Raw genomic sequence first — 18636 nt, 5'->3', positions numbered from 1 at the left:
ATTTCAAGGAAAGAAAAAGTATAAGCAGAGGCAGATGAGAATCCTCGTTTTTTTTTTTAGTAAAATTTCAGCCTGCACGGAGAAGAAAGGTAAATCTAGAACATGAAAGCAGTAGGGGATCATTTGCCATATGTTATTTGAAGCCTGTTAACATGCCTGTGTGTCCAAAAATATCTTCTAACTTCCCTTGATTTATGTTTTTTTCCTCTTAAATTACTGAAAACTTAGGTAATCGGGATGCTACCCATGCTTCTTGGGGTCAGCATCCAGTTCCTCTCTTAATCGCACTGAAATGGAGCCCTTTATATGATCACTGACACCTGAAAGGGATGAGGAGCATAGGACTGGTGTCATTACATAGTCAAGGCAGGGAGCAAGTCTGTGCTAATCCTGCAGTGCAGAAGGCAGTGTAAGATTATAGGACAGAGAGGGCAGGCATGGGACAAGTGGCATTAATAAGGCACTGCGAGAGAGGTGGGCTGTGTGTAAAGGATATCTCATGTATGATATCATGTTTGCACACACCTCTGTTATTTCAGACATGCTATTTCATGCTATTTCTGGAATTCCTTCTGCTCAGTCTTCCATCTGATAAACATCTACACAAATAAAGGAAGCTTTTCCTGTTTTATTTAGGCATAGTTAATATGTGCTGTCCTGTGTGTCCACAGAACTTTATATCTAAACTCATTCTAGTATTTGTGACGAAATTGTAACTTTTAGTCTGTCTTTAGTGTAGGGAACATGAAGCTTCATGTTTTTAAATCTCTGCTTTTAGCATGGTACCTGACACTCAGTAGATATTGAATACATATTTGTTTTAAAAACTATTATTGCTGATTGGAAACCTGCTGTGCAGGAAGCAAGAGTTCATACTAGATCAGATTTGGCCACATCGTTTTATATATCCTTGAAAAAAAGAAGATTTTTAATACTTGAGCATACAAACATACACACACACACACCCCCACACACACTTCAGTATATATTCAAATTTGTACTTTAAAAAATCAATTTTGAAAGCCAAATAGTCACACGAGTATTTTTTTAAGAAATTGGCTATCTACCTATTAAGAATGTATGCATTCCTACATGTTCTCTGAAAACGAAAAGGAATATTGTATTTTCCAAAAATCCTAGAGTGATTATTAACAAGTAAATAGCAAATCAATCAACGTGATGCATCACATTAACAAAATGAAGAATAAAAATCACATCATCATCTCAACAGATGCAGAGAAAGCATTTGACACGATACCAGTATTGCAGGGCTTAAAGCACAAAGGGCCCTGTCGGGGCCCAGAGCCTGAGAGTGGGCTCTTGGGCACCTGCAGCAAAGAATGCAAGCGACAGCTACAGAGTAAGACCAAGACAGGTTTATTAAGCAATTAAGCAAGACTGAGGTAAGGGAATAGGACAGGCTACAGAGAGCCTGAGCTGTCTGAGAAAGCAGAGACAGAGTAGCCTTGAGCTGGGCTGAAGGAGATTCTTTTATGGAAAGAAGGGAAGTGGCACCACGGTTGGGGATTGGATCCTGGGAAGCATGATTCATTGGCTGATTCGTTCTGAGGCTGTGTGTTCAGTGCGCGGCGGTCCCTCTGTCGATTGGTCTTTAGCCAGTGTGGACAGGCCACTGACTTGTCCCATGTCACAGGATGTGTGGCTGACTTCAAGTGGATGTGGCTTCCTGTTTGTGCAGGCTTGTTCCAACCTAGAGCCCCATCTAGCCCGCCAGAGTGCTTGTCTCACCAGCAGCCATTTGTGATAAAAACTCTGAAAAAATGAGTACAGAAGGAAAGTACCTCAACATAATAAAGGCCATATATGACACACTCACAGCTAATATCATCCTCAATGGAGAAAAACTGAAAGCTATCCCTTTAAGAACAGGAACCAGACAAGGAAGCCCATTTTCACCACTTTTATTTAACATAGTTTTGGAAGTCCTAGGCAGAGCAATCAGGCAAGAAAAAGAAATAAAAGGGATCCAACCTGGAAAAGAAGAAGTAAAACTATCACTATTTGTAGATGACATGATTTTATACATAGAAAATCTTAAAGAATGCACCAAAAAACTATCAGAAATAATAAATGAATACAGTAAACTTGCAGGATACACCTTCAACATACAAAAATCAGTTGCATTTCTATACACTAACAATGAAGTAGCAGAAAGAGAAATTAATAATACAATCCCATTTACAATTGCAACAATAAGAATAAAACACCTAGGAATAAACTGAACCAAAGAGGGGAAAAACCTGTACTCTGAAAACTGTAAAACATTGTTGAAAGAAATTGAAGATGACACAAAGAAATAGAAAGATATTCCATGCTCTTGGATTGGAAGTAACATAGTCAAAAAATCCATACTTCCTAAAACAATCTATAGATTCATTGCAATCCCTATCAAAGTTCCAATGACATTTTTCATAGAACTAGAACAAAGAATCCTAAAATTTATATGGAACAACAAAAACCCTGAACAGCCAAAGGAATACTGAGAAAAAAGAACAAAGCTGGAGGTATCACACTCCCTGATTTCAAAATATACTGCAAAGCTATAGTAATCAAAACAGCATGGTACTGACACAAAAACAGACACACAGATAATGGAACAGAATTGAGAGCCCAGAAATAAGCCCACACAACTATGGACAAGGGAGCCAAGAACATACAATGGAGAAAGGAAAGTCTCTTCAATAAATGGTGTTGGGAAAATTTGACAGCCACATGCAAAAGAGTGAAAGTAGACCATTATCTTACCTCATACACAAAAATTAACTCAAAATGTGTTAAAGATTTGAATGTAAGATCTGAAACCATAAAACTTCTAGAAGAAAACATAGGCAGTATGCTTTTCGACATTTGTCTTAGCAGCACATTTTCAAGTATGTGCCTGACCAGGCAGGGGAAACAAAAGAAAAAATAAACAAATGGGACTGCATCAAACTAGAAAGCTTCTGCACAGCAAAAGAAACCACCAACAAAACAAAAAAAACAACAATTGGAAGAAGATATTTGCAAACTATATATCTGATAAAGAGGTTAATATCCAAAATATATAAAGAACTCATACATCCCAACAAGAAAGAAACAAACAACGCAATTAAAAAATGGGCAAAAGATCTGAACAGACATTTTTCCAAAGAAGATATACAGATGGCCAACAGGCACATGAAAAGATGTTCAACATCACTAATTATTAGGGAAATGAAAGTCAAAACTACAATGAGATATCATCTTAAGCACCTCAGAATGGCTATTATTAATAAGACAAGAAATAACAAGTGTTGGAGAGGGTGTGGAGAAAGGGGACCCTCATACACTTCTGGTGGGAATACAAACTGGTGCAGCCACTATGGAAAACAGTATGGAGATTCCACAAAAAATTAAGAATACAACTACCATATGACCCAACTATTCCACTGCTGGATATTTATCCAAAGAACATGAAAACATGAATGCGTAAAGATATATGCACCTCTATGTTCACTGCGGCTTTATTCACAGTAGCCAAGACTCAGAAACAACCTAAGTGCCCATCAAGGGATGAATGGGTAAAGAAGATGTGGTCTATACACACAATGGAATTACTCAACTGTAAAAAAAAGATGAAATCTTACCATTTGTGACAACGTGGATGGACCTTGAGGGTATTATGCTAAATGAAATAAGTCCGATGGAGAAGGTGGAATACTATAACATCCCACTCATAAGCAGAAGATAAAAACAACAACCAACAATGACAAAGAGACAGAGATTAGATTGATAGTTACCAGAGGGGAAGAAGGGAGGCAGGAGGGTGAAAGAGGTGACAGGGCACATGTATAAGGTGATGGATGGTAGTTAGTCTTTGGGTGGTGAACATGATATAGTCTACACAGAAATTGAAATATAATAATATAATAATGTACACCAGAAAAAAAAAAGTAAATAAACCAATTCTCTATCACTAATTCTTAGTTGTAGAATTAAAGACTTCCATAGGGAAATCAAAATGTAAACCAATCTTTTAAAAAATATCTTCTGAAAAGCAAGAAAAATATTATACTATAGCCTAGCCTAGCATACTTCTGAGAAATAAACAAAAAAGTCAGATTTCTTCAGCCCTGTACCTAGTATAACTGCCAATTAATTTGCTAAATGTACATTAAGAATTTTTTATCCATTTTATTTTTAATTAAAATAATGTTTCCACTTTGTTATTATAAATGGAATGTATATCAATACAAATTTCAAAAATTTTAAAATATATAGAAAGATTTAAAAAAGCAAAAGAGAAATTCAGTAACCCATGGATACACCATCTGTAAGTGAGCATTGTTATCATTGTCTTGTATTTATTTTCATATATCATATAAGCACATACCTTTAAATAATAGAGATAATGTTGGCAAACATTGCTTTTTTTTTTCTTTTTGTGAGGAAGATTAACCCTGAGCTAACATCTGTTGCCAATCCTCCTCTTTTTGCTGAGGAAGATTGGCCGTGGGGTAACATCCATGGCCCTCTTCCTCTACTTTATACGAGATGCCGCCACAGCATGGCTTGATAAGTGCTGCGTATGTCCGTGCCCACGGTTCTGAACCTGCAAACCCCGGGTCCGCTGAAGCAGATCACGTGAACTTAACCACTACACCGTCGGGCTGGCCCCTAAACGTTCGTTTTATGTAATGTAATAATATACCATGAACATTTCCCTATCATTGAATTAAAATATTATATTTACTTATGAAATATTTTCCAGATATCATTTGTGTAAAAATAAATTTTAATGATATTTTTTGTTTGTTTGGGGGAATTATTTGTCTTTTTATATCTCAATATATTTTAATATTTCTTAAGAATGAATACGTCTTTCACGAATACATGAAAGACATTGAGATGATGTAAAATGACTAGCTTTGTGAGAAAATATGCTCATATATTTTGTTAATGATGACCATTTTATATATGTCAAAAAGTGATAATAATCAATGTATACAAAATCTTAAAGTATATTGCCAAATTGCATAGGTCTCAAGACTTTTTCTAATCATAAAAATTGTCAGTCGGTTTGTGTTTGTGTTTATTTCACAATGAAAAAAAAATATGAAGGATTATTTCCCTTTAATAACTCATTTTTAGATTACCCTGCCTATGACAAAATTCATTCAAATTAAAACATTAATTTAGGCCAGTTTTTTCTTATTATTTTAAAATACGCTAATTTTCTGTCTTTGGTGATAACTTGTCCTGGTTTGCCTGGAGACTGAGGAAAAGTTTAGGACACGGGAAAATCAATGTTAAAATCAGGACAGTCCCAGGCAAACGGTAAGAGGTGATCAGCTTATTCCTATGAACCCTTTGTTCTTCTCAGTGTATTGTAGCAGGGGTTGTTTCCTGTTCTGCAACTTCCTGCTTCCTCTTCTTCCTGGTCTCAGAGCTAGACTATATTTTCTTGCTCCTCATGCAGTTAAATGCAACCATGTATGTAATATAAGTGGAAATAATGTGTCTTAGAATCAACAAAATATTTGTGATAATCGTTACCTTTGGCGAGGTAGGGTAGGTAATGCTTTGGGGACAGGACGCAGAGGGGTCATGACATGGATTGGTAATATGTTATTTCTTAAGCTGGGTGTATGAGTGTTAATTTTATTATAGGTCTTTGAAATGTTCCTATACATTATATGCTTTTCTAAATTAATGATATACATCACAATAAAATACTTTAAAGTAATAAATGGATGAATACATAGCTGATTAAACTATAGTGAAATTTTATTTCCTCTAAAAAAGGAAAAAAAAAGCAGATACTGTAGAAAACTAATATTTTAAAAATAGACACATCAGGGCCGGCCCGGTGGCGCAAGCGGTTAAGTGCGCGTGCTCTGCTGCGGCGGCCCGGGGTTCGCTGGTTCGGATCCCGGGCGCGCACCAACGCACTGCTTGGTAAGCCATGCTGTGGCGGCGTCCCATATAAAGTGGAGGAAGATAGGCACCGATGTTAGCCCAGGGCCGTCTTCCTCAGCAAAAAAAGTGGAGGATTGGCGGATGTTAGCTCAGGGCTGATCTCCTCACAAAAAAAAAAAAAAAATAGACACATCTTCTCTGAAATAATCCACTCTTACTTTTTCCTGAACATTTTATCACAGATTTTCATTATATATTATTTATTTTTAACTTGATTTTGCCAGTCTTGTTCACTAATTTTAAGCTTTATGATGGGGAAGATTCCAAGTGCTTTGTTCAGTAAGGTGCACCACACCTATAGTATGTTGTCTGGCAAACAGTATTGCTCAATATATATTTGCAAATTACTGAATGGGCTGATGCATAAAAAAATGGTAAAATGGAAGTGAAAAAGTTACTGATCATCAACTTGCTCTCCTTATATTGAGCCTTACACCTCATTGTTTAGGGAAACTTAATTTTTCTCTAATCAAGGACACGTGATATAAATAAATTATACTGCATCCCGCAGCCAGCCACAAAAGGAACAACAATAACAAAAATCGAAAATATTGCAGGAATAAACTAGAAAGTATAAGCTTACTTATTTGGCTGACTTTTTGCAGCTGCATTTCATAGTTCTCTTTGAATTATAGCCCAATTTAAAGGAGACATTAGCTTTCTGCAATGTCTGCAAAAATGTCTTTCTGCCATAAAACATTAAAACATCCCACATTATCCTGGGGGAAATATTATTTCTCAATTTGTTATTGCAATAACAGAGACCATAGCTGTGAGTGATAATCTCAGAATGGGGAATAAAATTACTGATACTATTTTCCTGTAATGATAAATGGCTCACCAGTAGAGTGGTTTTATCCCTTTTCAACAGAAGCATCAACTCATTTCACAGCTTCTCTTTGTCAGAAATATTCAAATGGCATCTGCACGTCTACTATAATTTCAGTGTAGGTCCTCAATGAAAAACTGAGAGCTTTATTTACTTCTGCCAATGACTAAACAGTAATGATACAGTTTCAGAAAGGTTATCTCATAATACATTCTTTAGTTTTGCATTAGGGGTTCCTCATTCTTTCTCATTAATTGTATAAAAGAGAAATCACAGCCTAGCATACTTTCCAACCTCCCTCTTACAGCAAATAATGAATTTAGGCACTATGACATTGAGTTGCCCAAAATTTTAAAGCTGTTGGGCCGGCCCAGTGGTATAGTGGTTAAGCTTGCACGCTCCACTTTGGCGGCCCGGGGTTTGCACGTTTGATCCTAGGTGAGGACCTACACACCGCTCATCAAGCCATGCTGTGGCAGGCATCCCATACATAAAATAGAAGAAAATGGGCACAGATGTTAGCTCAGGGCCAGTCTTCCTCAGCAAAAAGAGGAGGACTGGCAATGGATGTTAGCTCGGGGCTAATCTTCCTCACACACACACACACAAATTTAAAGCTGCTTGCAACCACCATGTTAACATCAATATTGGTAGGAATGAAAAGTTAGACATAAGGAAACCTGACTATATTATGCTAATTATGCATTTCCCAAATATACTAAAGAGTTGGTATTATGTTAGTGCTTATATAGCATGAGATACTGCCCTCAAATTGCATCGCATCTTCAGCTAAGTCTCCCTGAATTATGAGACGCAGGTAGAGGCATGGCCACAGTTAGCAGTATCAGGCGTTGAGGGGTAACCCAGCTGAGCCTATCCCAGGAGGTAGATAAAGGAGTCTGATGAACTGGTAGTGCACACTCCCTTCTCCCACTAGTCATCCTCTTGCTCGAGTTGACACATTATGGAGCTTTTCAAGAATTTGTCTAGGGGACAACTAAAGAGGACATGGTAGTATCTGTTTCTAAGCAACTCCCCCCAAACTGGTCTGACTCTTTGTAGGGAAGACTTTAAATAAAGACTAAGGCAGCTATATTTATTTTAAAAAGCACTTTAAGACACCAGAGCTGTTTGAGAGTTCAGGAGAAGAACGCTGGGAATTCAACAACAACTCAGCATCTTGAGGGGTTTTTAATTCTTGGCCCACCTAAGTAAATGTTTCTCCTAGTTGCCTTGAAGATGTTTGACAACAAAAAGAAGGCCAGAGGACAGTGAGAGGCCAAGAGCAAACTTGACCACGAGAGCTTCTACAGCACCAACACAAAGCCTTTCAGGAGAAATAGCTAATGGCGTAGAGGTAATATGTACCTGGTTAGAGCCGAGATCTTGCATAAATGCAGATGGGATTTATTAATAAATTTCAGTATTGATGGTTATATGAACTCTTCATACCCACAGATCTCTGTGGCCTACACAAATGTGTGTTGTAATTATTATATATAACCATATTCATATTCAAATGTTATAAATTCAGGCTACAGTAATTTAAATTCTAGAATAATCAGTTAGACTTAAATTTTACTGTAGTTTAAATACACTGTTTCTCTGTAAAAAATGCAAATTTATGATGCAATTCAAATGATGATTGGTAGAATTTAAACAAATTTCCTTCATCACACTCAAGCATTTTGTTTTATTTTATACATTTCGAAAATTCTAGAATATTTCACACATACAAAAAAGGACAGAAAATATTTTAAAAACACCTATGCATGCACTGACACAATTTTGCAAATGTTTATACATGTATATATTTTATTCAGATCTATGTTTTAAAACAATAAAAAATAGAGATTCGATGAAAACAAATACAACCCCTTTCTCCATCATTTCTCCTCAGAAGTAACTACTGCCTTAAAGTTAGTAAGCTTCTTTGTGGCCTTCTTTATGCTACACATAATCCCATGTTTCCACAAATAATATACAGTATTGCCACATATATTTAAAAATTTTGCTTAGATGATACATACATTGACTTTCCTGCTTTTTTGTCTGAAGGCATTTTCTGTCTGTGGAAAAGCACTCAGATCGTCCATAGGGAGTCAGAAATTCTGAAGAGTTAATACCTCTGGAGCAACCCTCAACAAACGAGAGATTGGTGTAATATATGAGGTTAACCCATCCAACCATGATTTCATGGTCACTATTGCTCAGGAGGAGGGTAAGTAGTAAATTGATTTAAAGAAAAATATTAAGTAAACAATAAACTGGGGGATCACAGATATGGTAAAACTCACAGAGGTGGTTTGAGTGCACAGTCTAGGAGCCCAGGACCGAGTGTGAGGTGTGGAGGGGAAAGATGTCCTGAGGAGCAAGGGTCTGAATCACACAGAGGTCCATCTTTAACCACTGTCTCTCCCCGTCTTATTGATGTACCCATTCCATAAGCATGTGTTGATTTTGAGTTATATTCCACAACATCTCTGAGGGTTTCTGGAGGAAATGAGCAGGAGTTCGCTACAACAGTAACACACTCATTTAACATCCTTTGTGTTGGTTTGCCTCCCTTTATTCCTTTTTCATTTCCCCACTCTGTCTTCTTCCTGTGCTTATTTGCCAAACAAGTTACCCCAAAATCTTTGTCCGATGGTCTGCCTTTGGAGTACCCCAGACTAAGACAGGTGGTCTAAAATGCCCTGTATGTACTTATTTTCTTTTTATTTGTAGCCATTCTTTCATCTTAGGCACAGAAACAGCAGCCACATTGAATCTATTGATATTCTGGAACAGGTGCTGCTAAGTGACCTCTCTCTGGTTTTGCCTGATCTCACACATGGTCTCTGCAGCCTTACTACATGATGTGTGCTTCAGTGCCCATGGCAGGCTCTCATCCACATACCTGTGCCCGAGCTGCTGTTATTACCCCTTGCCTGGAATGCCCTTCACCACTGCTTTTGAAGTCCTACTCCTCCTTCAAGAGTCCACTTCACTCTGTTCTCAAAGCTGAATTATCTCCTCAAAATTTCCATACTTTGCCAAGTTTAGGACTTATCACAGTGTTGTGCTTGGTATACTATTATTCAATTACACGTCCATGCTTCTCAGTAAGTTGTGAAATCCTTGATAGCATGAGCTGTGTCTTGGTGCTATTATTCTGTATAGTTATTGTAAATGTCAGATCAATATCTGTGTACTAATAATCTAATCAGACTAATTACCTATTCTAAAGATTTTTAAATAATTTTGTAAGCTAGATTTAACTGATTAAATAGACTTAATAAATAAATTGTAATTAAAGTTTTTAAATTTAATATCTTTACTTTTCTTAATTATTCTGAAAAAGTGACATGTGATAAAATGTAATTGCAGGCAAGTGTAGTAGATTGGAGAATTGTCCATAATTGTTCATCTTTACCAATATCCACAACCTTGTTTTTGCTTCATCATGTAGAGAACATTCTCTCCCACCCCTAGACTGTGGATTTAGCTATGTTAGTGGTTTTGGACAAAGATGTGTGTATGAAAATGACAATGAATCAGTTATGAATCAAGGCAACAAGGGAACTCACATGATTCTGTTTTGTTTGTGTGTATGCCTCTAGCATTACCACGGGAACAGCTTCCTCAGAATGACACAAATGGAGAAGACCAAATCCGTCTAGAACTCCAGCTGAGAGGAGGATGCCAGATTTCACCCTCAATAGAAATTCTAATAGTAGGTTCTATCATGTAAAAAATGTGTGTCTAACAACATGGCATGGTAAAAGAACAAGTTCATTGTCAATGCTACTTTCCCTAATTTTATTATTTTTGCCAATTTTGATTGATTGATTAAATTATCTGTAGGCTCAAATAAGTGCCAGCCAGGCCATGTTTTCACTAAGTTTTCCCATACAGCCTCAAAAAAAAATGAATGATCAGTTTTAATGACTCCATCTTATAATTAAAATCAACAACAACAATAATGTGAAAAAACTCAAGATATTAGAAGAGAAATGAAGTATCAGTTATTTTCCATTGACTCAGAGTTACAAGTTTATCACATAACCAGCTGTATTCCACTCAAATAATTAAGACTTAGCTTCTGGCACTGGAAAACTAATTACACTCCTTTTTTACACTTTATAAGTCCCATTAATCATAATGTTTAATTTTGCACCACAACATTTTGTCTGATACAAGAAAATAAAATGTAGCTTTCCTTAGTGGGAAAATAACATAGGGCTATTATTGGTAAATCAAACGTTACTAGTCTATACATTCACATTGTTGGATTATTTCACTGTTTTGGTCACTTGAGGTTCATGTTTAAAACGTTGCATCTTTCTTTTCAGGTACATTCCTTTATTAAAGTTAGAATGTAACCATAATTCAAAAGTGAGCCGGAGCAACACTTGAGACAGGTACACCCATTTCAAACCAAACAATTCTGCTCACGTTGGTCTCTATAGGATCATTCTTGCATTTCAAAATAAGACAACCCAAGGCCTTTGAAACATTGTTGAGAGAGAATGACAGCCAAACTTTTAAAATCTCTATGAAGGAGACGGAGTATGTAGTTTGCGCTATTTGAGTGTCCTATAGATATGATAGATAGAATCATGGAAAGTTATTGAGGAGTTTCAGAATACTTTTAGTGAAAATCTATGAATATTTTTATTTTTGGCACCTTTTATTATTTTTCGTATTCACTACTTCAGAAAATATTTATAAATATACTAAATAAAAATTTTTATTACTGAAAGATGCGCTATTGAGGATCATAGTGTCTCCAGGTTGGAGAACACATAAAAGGCTATATTATAAGACTCTCCTTCATTCTTCTATTCCAGTCAGCAAACTACACAGCCAGAAGACCAAATCCAGGATGCCACTCTTTTAGTAAAGTTTATGGGAACACAGCCACGCATGTTTATTTGTGTATTGTCTCGGGCTGCTTTTGCACTACAATGGCAGAGGTGAGCAGTTGCAAGGAGACTGAAGTCCTGCAAAGCCTAAAGTATTTACTATCTTTCCTTTTACAGAACACGTTCACTGAATCCTGCTACATTCAATAATATTTAGTATGCAAGCTTGCTGTGTAGTGGAAATGTACACCGTGCAGTGTATATAATGAGAAAATTGGATTTTTTGAGAATTTAAGTGGTTGCTTATAATCATATAGTTCACTAGATACAATTCTAGTATTCAACTGATATTGCATAGTTATGAAGTCAATGTTTTTCCTTTACTACAGGAATGTGAGATCTGCCTCATTAAGCTCTGCAAACTAGACATCAGCTAAAAATAGAGCACTTATAAAAAAGTAGCCATTAGCTATTTTATAAAGTTAATATTTTCCTATGTATACAGGTCATTGTATATATTTCACATAATGAAGTATATTTTCAGGATTTGGATTTTGGCTACATGATAATCCTTATTATGTTCTTAGTTGAGAGAAGCAGCCAGAAGGTCATCTCATCCAACACCGTAACGTCAAAGCTTCTTGACTACCACCTTCTGCCCTTGGCCACTTATTATCAGTAGTCAATCTGTCGTCACTCATGGACGCTCACTTGTAAAACGGCAAAATTATAAATTTCTCTCTGAGCTCTTATTTTTCCACTACTCCAGATTTATTCCTTAAAAACTGATCTTTGTGTATCAAAAAATACATATTCCTTTTGATTCAGAAATTTACTTCAAGACAGTTATACTGTAAGTTATTCTGGCACTTGTCTACACAAATACATTTTATTTTGTAATAGGAAAAAAATCAGCCAATTACCTAAATGCCGATAGAAGAGATAAGTCTTGGTCTATCCAACTACTAAATTAATGTTAGCTTTTTATGAAGTTATATCTATAACACATACTACGAAATGAAGAGAGCAACGTGCATAAGTGTGAGTAGATTCTTCTTCTCAATCCCCTTCTCCTCAGTGTTATTGTCCATTTGTCTTCCTCTGTTTAGCTTAATTGCATTGCTATGCACCAGGTGTCCAAGACAGAGACTGAGTCTCCTTTGCAATTCTTTATCCCTTATCTATTATTGGTCAGGAAGTTTGGTACATATTATCTCCACAATGACTCTCCAAGTCTATCTTTTCTGCCTTGTCCCAGCTGTCACAGCTCTAGGTCAAGCTCCTTTTTCTCTTTACTGAATTTCTGAACTCCTACAATAAACTCCCGACCCCTATCCTAGGAAGCAGTATTTTCCTCCAGTCTTGCAATAAAATCTCCCCATTGCCTTCAAGCAATATTTCCAAAGAGACACTTGATTATGTCAATCTCCTTTTTCGAAAATTCGAATGACTCCATTGCTCACATGATGAAGCAACAGCTGACCTGGCAACAGCTGCCCTCTTTAGTAGGGGTCAGAAATCCCATATGCCTACAGGAGGAGATGGAAATTTAAAAAATGAGCCTAGTGGAGTGCATGACCCATTTCATTTGGACAGTTGCCCCTCAGCTTTAGCCAATCTTTGTCATCTGAGGGTGTGTGTCCAATCTCTGCCTTTATCATCACCAGTAGCTCCCATTATTAAATATGCAAGATCAGCTCTAATATCACTTTCCTTTCATAGCTGTCTCTGGCCAACCCTTCCCCTATCTCCTGCCCCAGTTCAAATTAAATTAAATGCTTCCTCATCTGTGTACAGAACACTCCACATATATGCTTATGATGCTCTTTACCACCGTGTATTTTAGTTTTCATTTGACACATCTGTCTTTCTTCCTAAAATGTGATCTCCATGAGGGTAGGAAGCATGACATTTATGTTGTGTAATTCTCAAGGCTGAGGTCCTGCATTTATTAGAAGTGAATTAACATTTGAAGCATAGAAAAGTAAGAATATGAACGAAGCAGTTCATGAGCTGAAAAGAAAGGCATATGATTAGTTCAGTCTTAACATCAAGGGGGATAGTAAATGCTTCACTGAAGAGATAATTTTCAAGTGAATCTTGAAGAGCCAATAGGAATTTCCAGATAGAAGATGAAGGCGTGAAGGATGGGGGGAAAGTGAGAGAAAGGGATTCTGTACTCAGGAAACAAGCATTTGCAGACTCACACGAATATGGCCTGTGCTGGGAATGAAAGGCTGTCAACAACGGTGAATTGCATGGGATTAGGAAGGGTAGGAATTAGTCAGGGACGTGGACTGTAGACTGAGTTCAAAGTGATAGACACATTCTAACTGTCAATGTAAAGTCTTGGGATTTCATCTTATGGGATGTGGGAAGTCAGGGATATTTTTTAAGTGGAATATTGACATGATTCATCTTAAAACTGTTACTTATTGAAAATATAGGCCTTTCAGCTATGTAGAGAGTAGCTTGGAAGACAGAAGGACTGGTTGGAGAGAGGATACAGCTGAGGAAGTTGCTGAAAATATATAAGGCACAAAGGATGAGGCACTGAGTTTGAAGAGAGAGAGATTGGAGAGCCACAGATGGCAGACATATAGAACTTGGAGTTTGTGAATTCTGCTGTCTTGCCAAAGCAGACAAGACTTTGCCAGACTTTTTTTCTGGCTAGAAATCTCACTGCTCCACTCACATGCTCACTTCCTACTTACTCTTCAACACACAGAGCCATTTCACTTCTGAGAGGAAGTGCTCTTTGACAGACCCCACACCTGACCCTCAGGCTACGTCAGGTACCACCAGTCCTCTGTATCCTCCTAGCCCTTCTGCAACAGTCTAGCAGCACAGGCACCTGAGTATATATCTCTGTAAATCTTTCATTTTATACCAGGCTGTGAGGATTTTGAGGAAAGCGTCTGTGAGTTGTCCTGTAGTATCTTTTTTTTAACACCAAGCATTGTAGGCTGCAGTAGAAGTTCACTGAATTAATAAACAAAAGGAGGTCTGACAAAGTAATTGTGGTAAATCTGGGACTCCAGATAGTTAATATAACTGGAATTGTTACTTTCTTTTAAATCTTTCGAGCTTTGACTTCCTTTCTACCCATTTGCCTCAATAATTTGAGATAATGTTTTCTGTGATGATTAAGTGTACAAAATGGATTGTTAATTTTTATTTAATAAAACACATACTGTGTTTTAAGTGCTACATCATCAAAAACCTGATATAGATTCAGCTATGAAAATTTAATTAAATTTTCTCTCATAAAAGCTATCTAAAAAGTATTCTGTACTTTTTGTATTATGTATCTATCTGTAGCTGCATTATGAGAGCTCACACTGAAATAGTGCTAAAGATTTTCAGTCAATTGAGGTATAACAGAGAACAAAATTAAAGTTTAAGAAGGTAATTCATTCTTTTATCATTGAATTAAAATTATAGAGAATTTTCATTTTGCAAACAATTAGCAGATACATCATATTCCACATATTTCAGCTCATATTCTTTAATGCTTCAAAATATAAAACTATGAAATGATATTTATTGTTTTTTCTTCTCCAAAAATGGTGAATTTGATGAACTTTATCTATTTAAAGAGGACCAGTTGTGTCAATTGTGAATAAACCCTTGCTGGCATTTGCATGTTCTCCATGGATCTTTTATAGTAACAGAAGTGAAATCAGCACCATTTCTAATATAACACTGTTTCATACATCTTTCAGTGTTACCCACTAAAGACCATTAAGGTCAATTTAATAATATCTAAGCTTTCTTAATAATTAAAAAAAATGCCTGTTATAGAATATTTATAACTAGAGTAAAGTGTGGACAATGAAATAGAAAGTCACCCTCAGTTTTGGAGGGAGGATAATCGTAGCGTTTTAGAAAATGTGGCAGTTTATAACACAAGATTTAAAATCTCTTGCTGGTGAGGGGGTGAGATGAGTAGGCAGAGCACAGAGGATTTTTAGGGCAGTGAAAATGTTCTGTATGATATTGTAATGATGGATATATGTAATTATACATTTACCCAAACCCATAGAATGTACAACACCAAGAGTGAACCCTGAAGTAAACTATGGACTTTGGGTGACTATGATGTGTCAGTGTACTTTTATCCTTGGTAAAAAATGTACCATTCTAGTGAGCGATGTTGACAATGGTGGAGGCTATGCATGTGTGGGTGTTGAGGGTATACGGGAAATTTCTGTACCTTCCTCTCAATTTTGTTATAAACCTAAAACTGCTCCAAAAAATAGTCTTAAAAAAATATTGCTGGAATTCTTTTTCATAATGCCAGAGCTTAGAACCTGTGTTTGTCTTCTCAACTACCCAGAATAACACTGAAGTAACTCCAACTTAGAGCTATGTGGTGACACTGAAGAGATAAAAAACAAAAAGAAGAAAAACAAACAAAATGTCCTCTGTAGAGGGGAGATGAAGAGTTTTTGAAAGAGAGGGAGCATATGATATCATTTTAACATTTAAAACAAAACTTTAAGTCAAAAATTGCACAGAAGAAGGTTTCAAAGAAGATGGGATTTGCTTTTCTCAAAGTCTCTATCTATTCCATTAGAAAGCTCGTTGGCTTCAGAACAGGAGAGAGATGTGCAGGATCCAACCCCTTCGCCCCACCTCCACTGCAGCGGCCCTGATAGAATCACCACATCTCTCACCTTGACGACCACACTAAGCTGGTCTCCCTGCTTGTCCTGTTGAACCCCAGAATCAGCTCTGGTCACGGCTTCAGCGTGATACTTTTAAAACTAGATCATGTTACTTCTGTGTCTCTGTTTCTCTGGAACTAGGAGCCACATTCTTTAAGTGACCTCTGAGGCCCTAGTTGATTAGTACAGCCCCAGCTTTCTGGCCTCTTCTCCTACAACTCTCCTTGCTTCAGCCCCACCTGCCACCGGCCCTCTGTGATATTTCAAACATGCCAGGGATGCTCCAACTCCTGTGGTTTGTGTGGACACGTTTGTTGGCCTGCAGTGCTCTTTCCATAGATAGTCATGAATTTAACACCTTCACTGCCTTCAAGTCTGCACAAATGTTACATTCCCAATGAGGTCTATCCTAACTACTGGATTTAATAGAGAGATCCTTATCCCTCATTAGCCTCCCCAAACACCATTACTCTGCTCAACTTATTTTCTTTTCTGCTTAGTTATCTTAAATTGTTAGTCTACTAAATAATGCATTTGTTATATTTATTGTCTTTTGTCTCTCTCTCCTCAAGGTACTGCAGCCTTTATAATGGTAAGGATATTCGTCTGTTTTATTCAATAGTGAGAATCTCAGAATCTAGAAAATTCTTTAACACATAGGAAGTGTACCATAAATGATTATCAAGTCAACTAGTGGATAAAGAATAACCTGAGTCTTAGATTTAAAAAAAATGCTGAGCAGAATGAATTAAAGAAAAAGGAATAGAGAGATCCATGGATGGTAGTAAAATTAAATAAATCTAAGGATAAACAAAAAAATCTAAAAAGTTTCCTGATAGAGAAAAGTTTAGTGTAAAAAATTAGAATAATTTTGGCTCCACATATCTCTTCAACAATATGGGTTTTTAGGAGATAATCAACCTATGTTCTCAAAGTTCTCAGTCAAATGCATTTGAATCTGGATTTCTATACTTAGCCAGCCTGTAATCATGTATGAATGCAGAATAAAGACCTTTTTACATTTCTTAGGCCTAGGTAAGTTTTTCTCTCACAAAACTTTTGTGAAATGAGTATTAATCAAATATATTCATTACTGAAATGAAACTGAAATATAAGAATGATCAATAATTGTGATTCAGGAAATTCAAGCCACAACCAGAATACAGTGAAAAGAAAACCAGTGACAGAGAGGGGGGCAGTGGACCAGAAAGCAAGTGGTGCGAATTAGCATGAGAAAGACGAGGACCTCAACAGATTTTATCATGAAGACCCTGAAAAATCTTAATATTATAATGAAAATATATGTAAATTTTGTCTATGGAAAGGCATAAAAAATCTCTGAGAAAGACAAACCATATTGAAAATATGGAGCAAAATCATAGCATGATTTTGAGCTATCACTGGTGTTAGAGAAAAGCATACCCATGTTCACTCTTCATGCTTGCTCTGTTGTCTTTCAGGTTTCACAGATATAGTTATATGAAATTATACCCTATTTTCTATTGATGTAATCACATTACCATGTTCAGCAGAAACATGTATTTAAATTATAATATTAGAGATGCTATTTATACTGTCTTTATATCATCATTTGTACAAGCACACTAAACATACTTACAGATGAGATAGTCCATTTTCTAAAATAAAACATTATGAAACTGATATATCTGTCTTAAATTTGAGTCTTAGATAGGGAGACATAGTCTTCTGTAAAGATGATAATTTCTTCCTCCTTTAGAGTAGAGTGGAGTAAATATATTTGATTAAAGATAATGATTCAAGATGCAAATATTTAAGTATATACTTAAGAGGAACCATTAGAACTAAAAAGTAAAATAACACAAAATGGGAAATGAAGGAGCAGGTTTATCGGGTGATGTAAATTCATTGAACAGCTTTCTTTTAACACATGCTTAATAGAATGCATTTAAGTTTTTTATAAATTGAGAAAAAGTCACAAATATAAAATGTAAAGTTATGATTACAATTACAGAAAAACTAAGGATAGAAATGGCTAACGGTTAACATGAAACATATGTATAGCATCTGAAAAATACATTAGTATCAATTGTGTTAATTTTTAGTTTGTGGGATTTCAGATGATTTCATTGATTTTTTTAAAAATTTACATACTTCTAGATTTTTGCAACTTATAGTCAGGAAAAAATTTAAAAAAATATTATTAAGTTTAAATGTATTGAGTCTTATAAAAAACAATGCTTTCAGTTCTCCAAACTTTAAAATTATGGGATATCCTAAGAAATGATGATTACACCAAATTTTGTAATCTGCTCTCAATTGTCTAGCCTGATTTGTAGTGGGAACATAAAAA

The 18636-nt window shown here is 36.1% G+C and overlaps 1 long non-coding RNA gene across 4 annotated transcripts in view; it reads left to right on the top strand.

Moving 5' to 3' along the window:
* The window catches only part of LOC131420152 (uncharacterized), a 69101-nt gene extending 53959 nt beyond the window's left edge, over positions 1 to 15142 (top strand). For 2 of the 4 annotated variants that reach the window (XR_009223488.1, XR_009223489.1), the window contains exons 2-4: positions 8016 to 8144; positions 8846 to 9008; positions 10390 to 15142. This is a non-coding gene — a long non-coding RNA (uncharacterized LOC131420152). The remainder of the gene's footprint in view (positions 1 to 8015; positions 8145 to 8845; positions 9009 to 10389) is intronic. The other 2 variants (XR_009223491.1, XR_009223490.1) reach the window with 2 other exon arrangements.
* Positions 15143 to 18636: the final 3494 nt, after the last annotated feature.

This window comes from Diceros bicornis, chromosome 22, assembly GCF_020826845.1.
Source record: "Diceros bicornis minor isolate mBicDic1 chromosome 22, mDicBic1.mat.cur, whole genome shotgun sequence".
NCBI classification, from domain to species: domain Eukaryota; kingdom Metazoa; phylum Chordata; class Mammalia; order Perissodactyla; family Rhinocerotidae; genus Diceros; species Diceros bicornis.
This window is presented reverse-complemented; position numbering and strand designations above follow the sequence as displayed.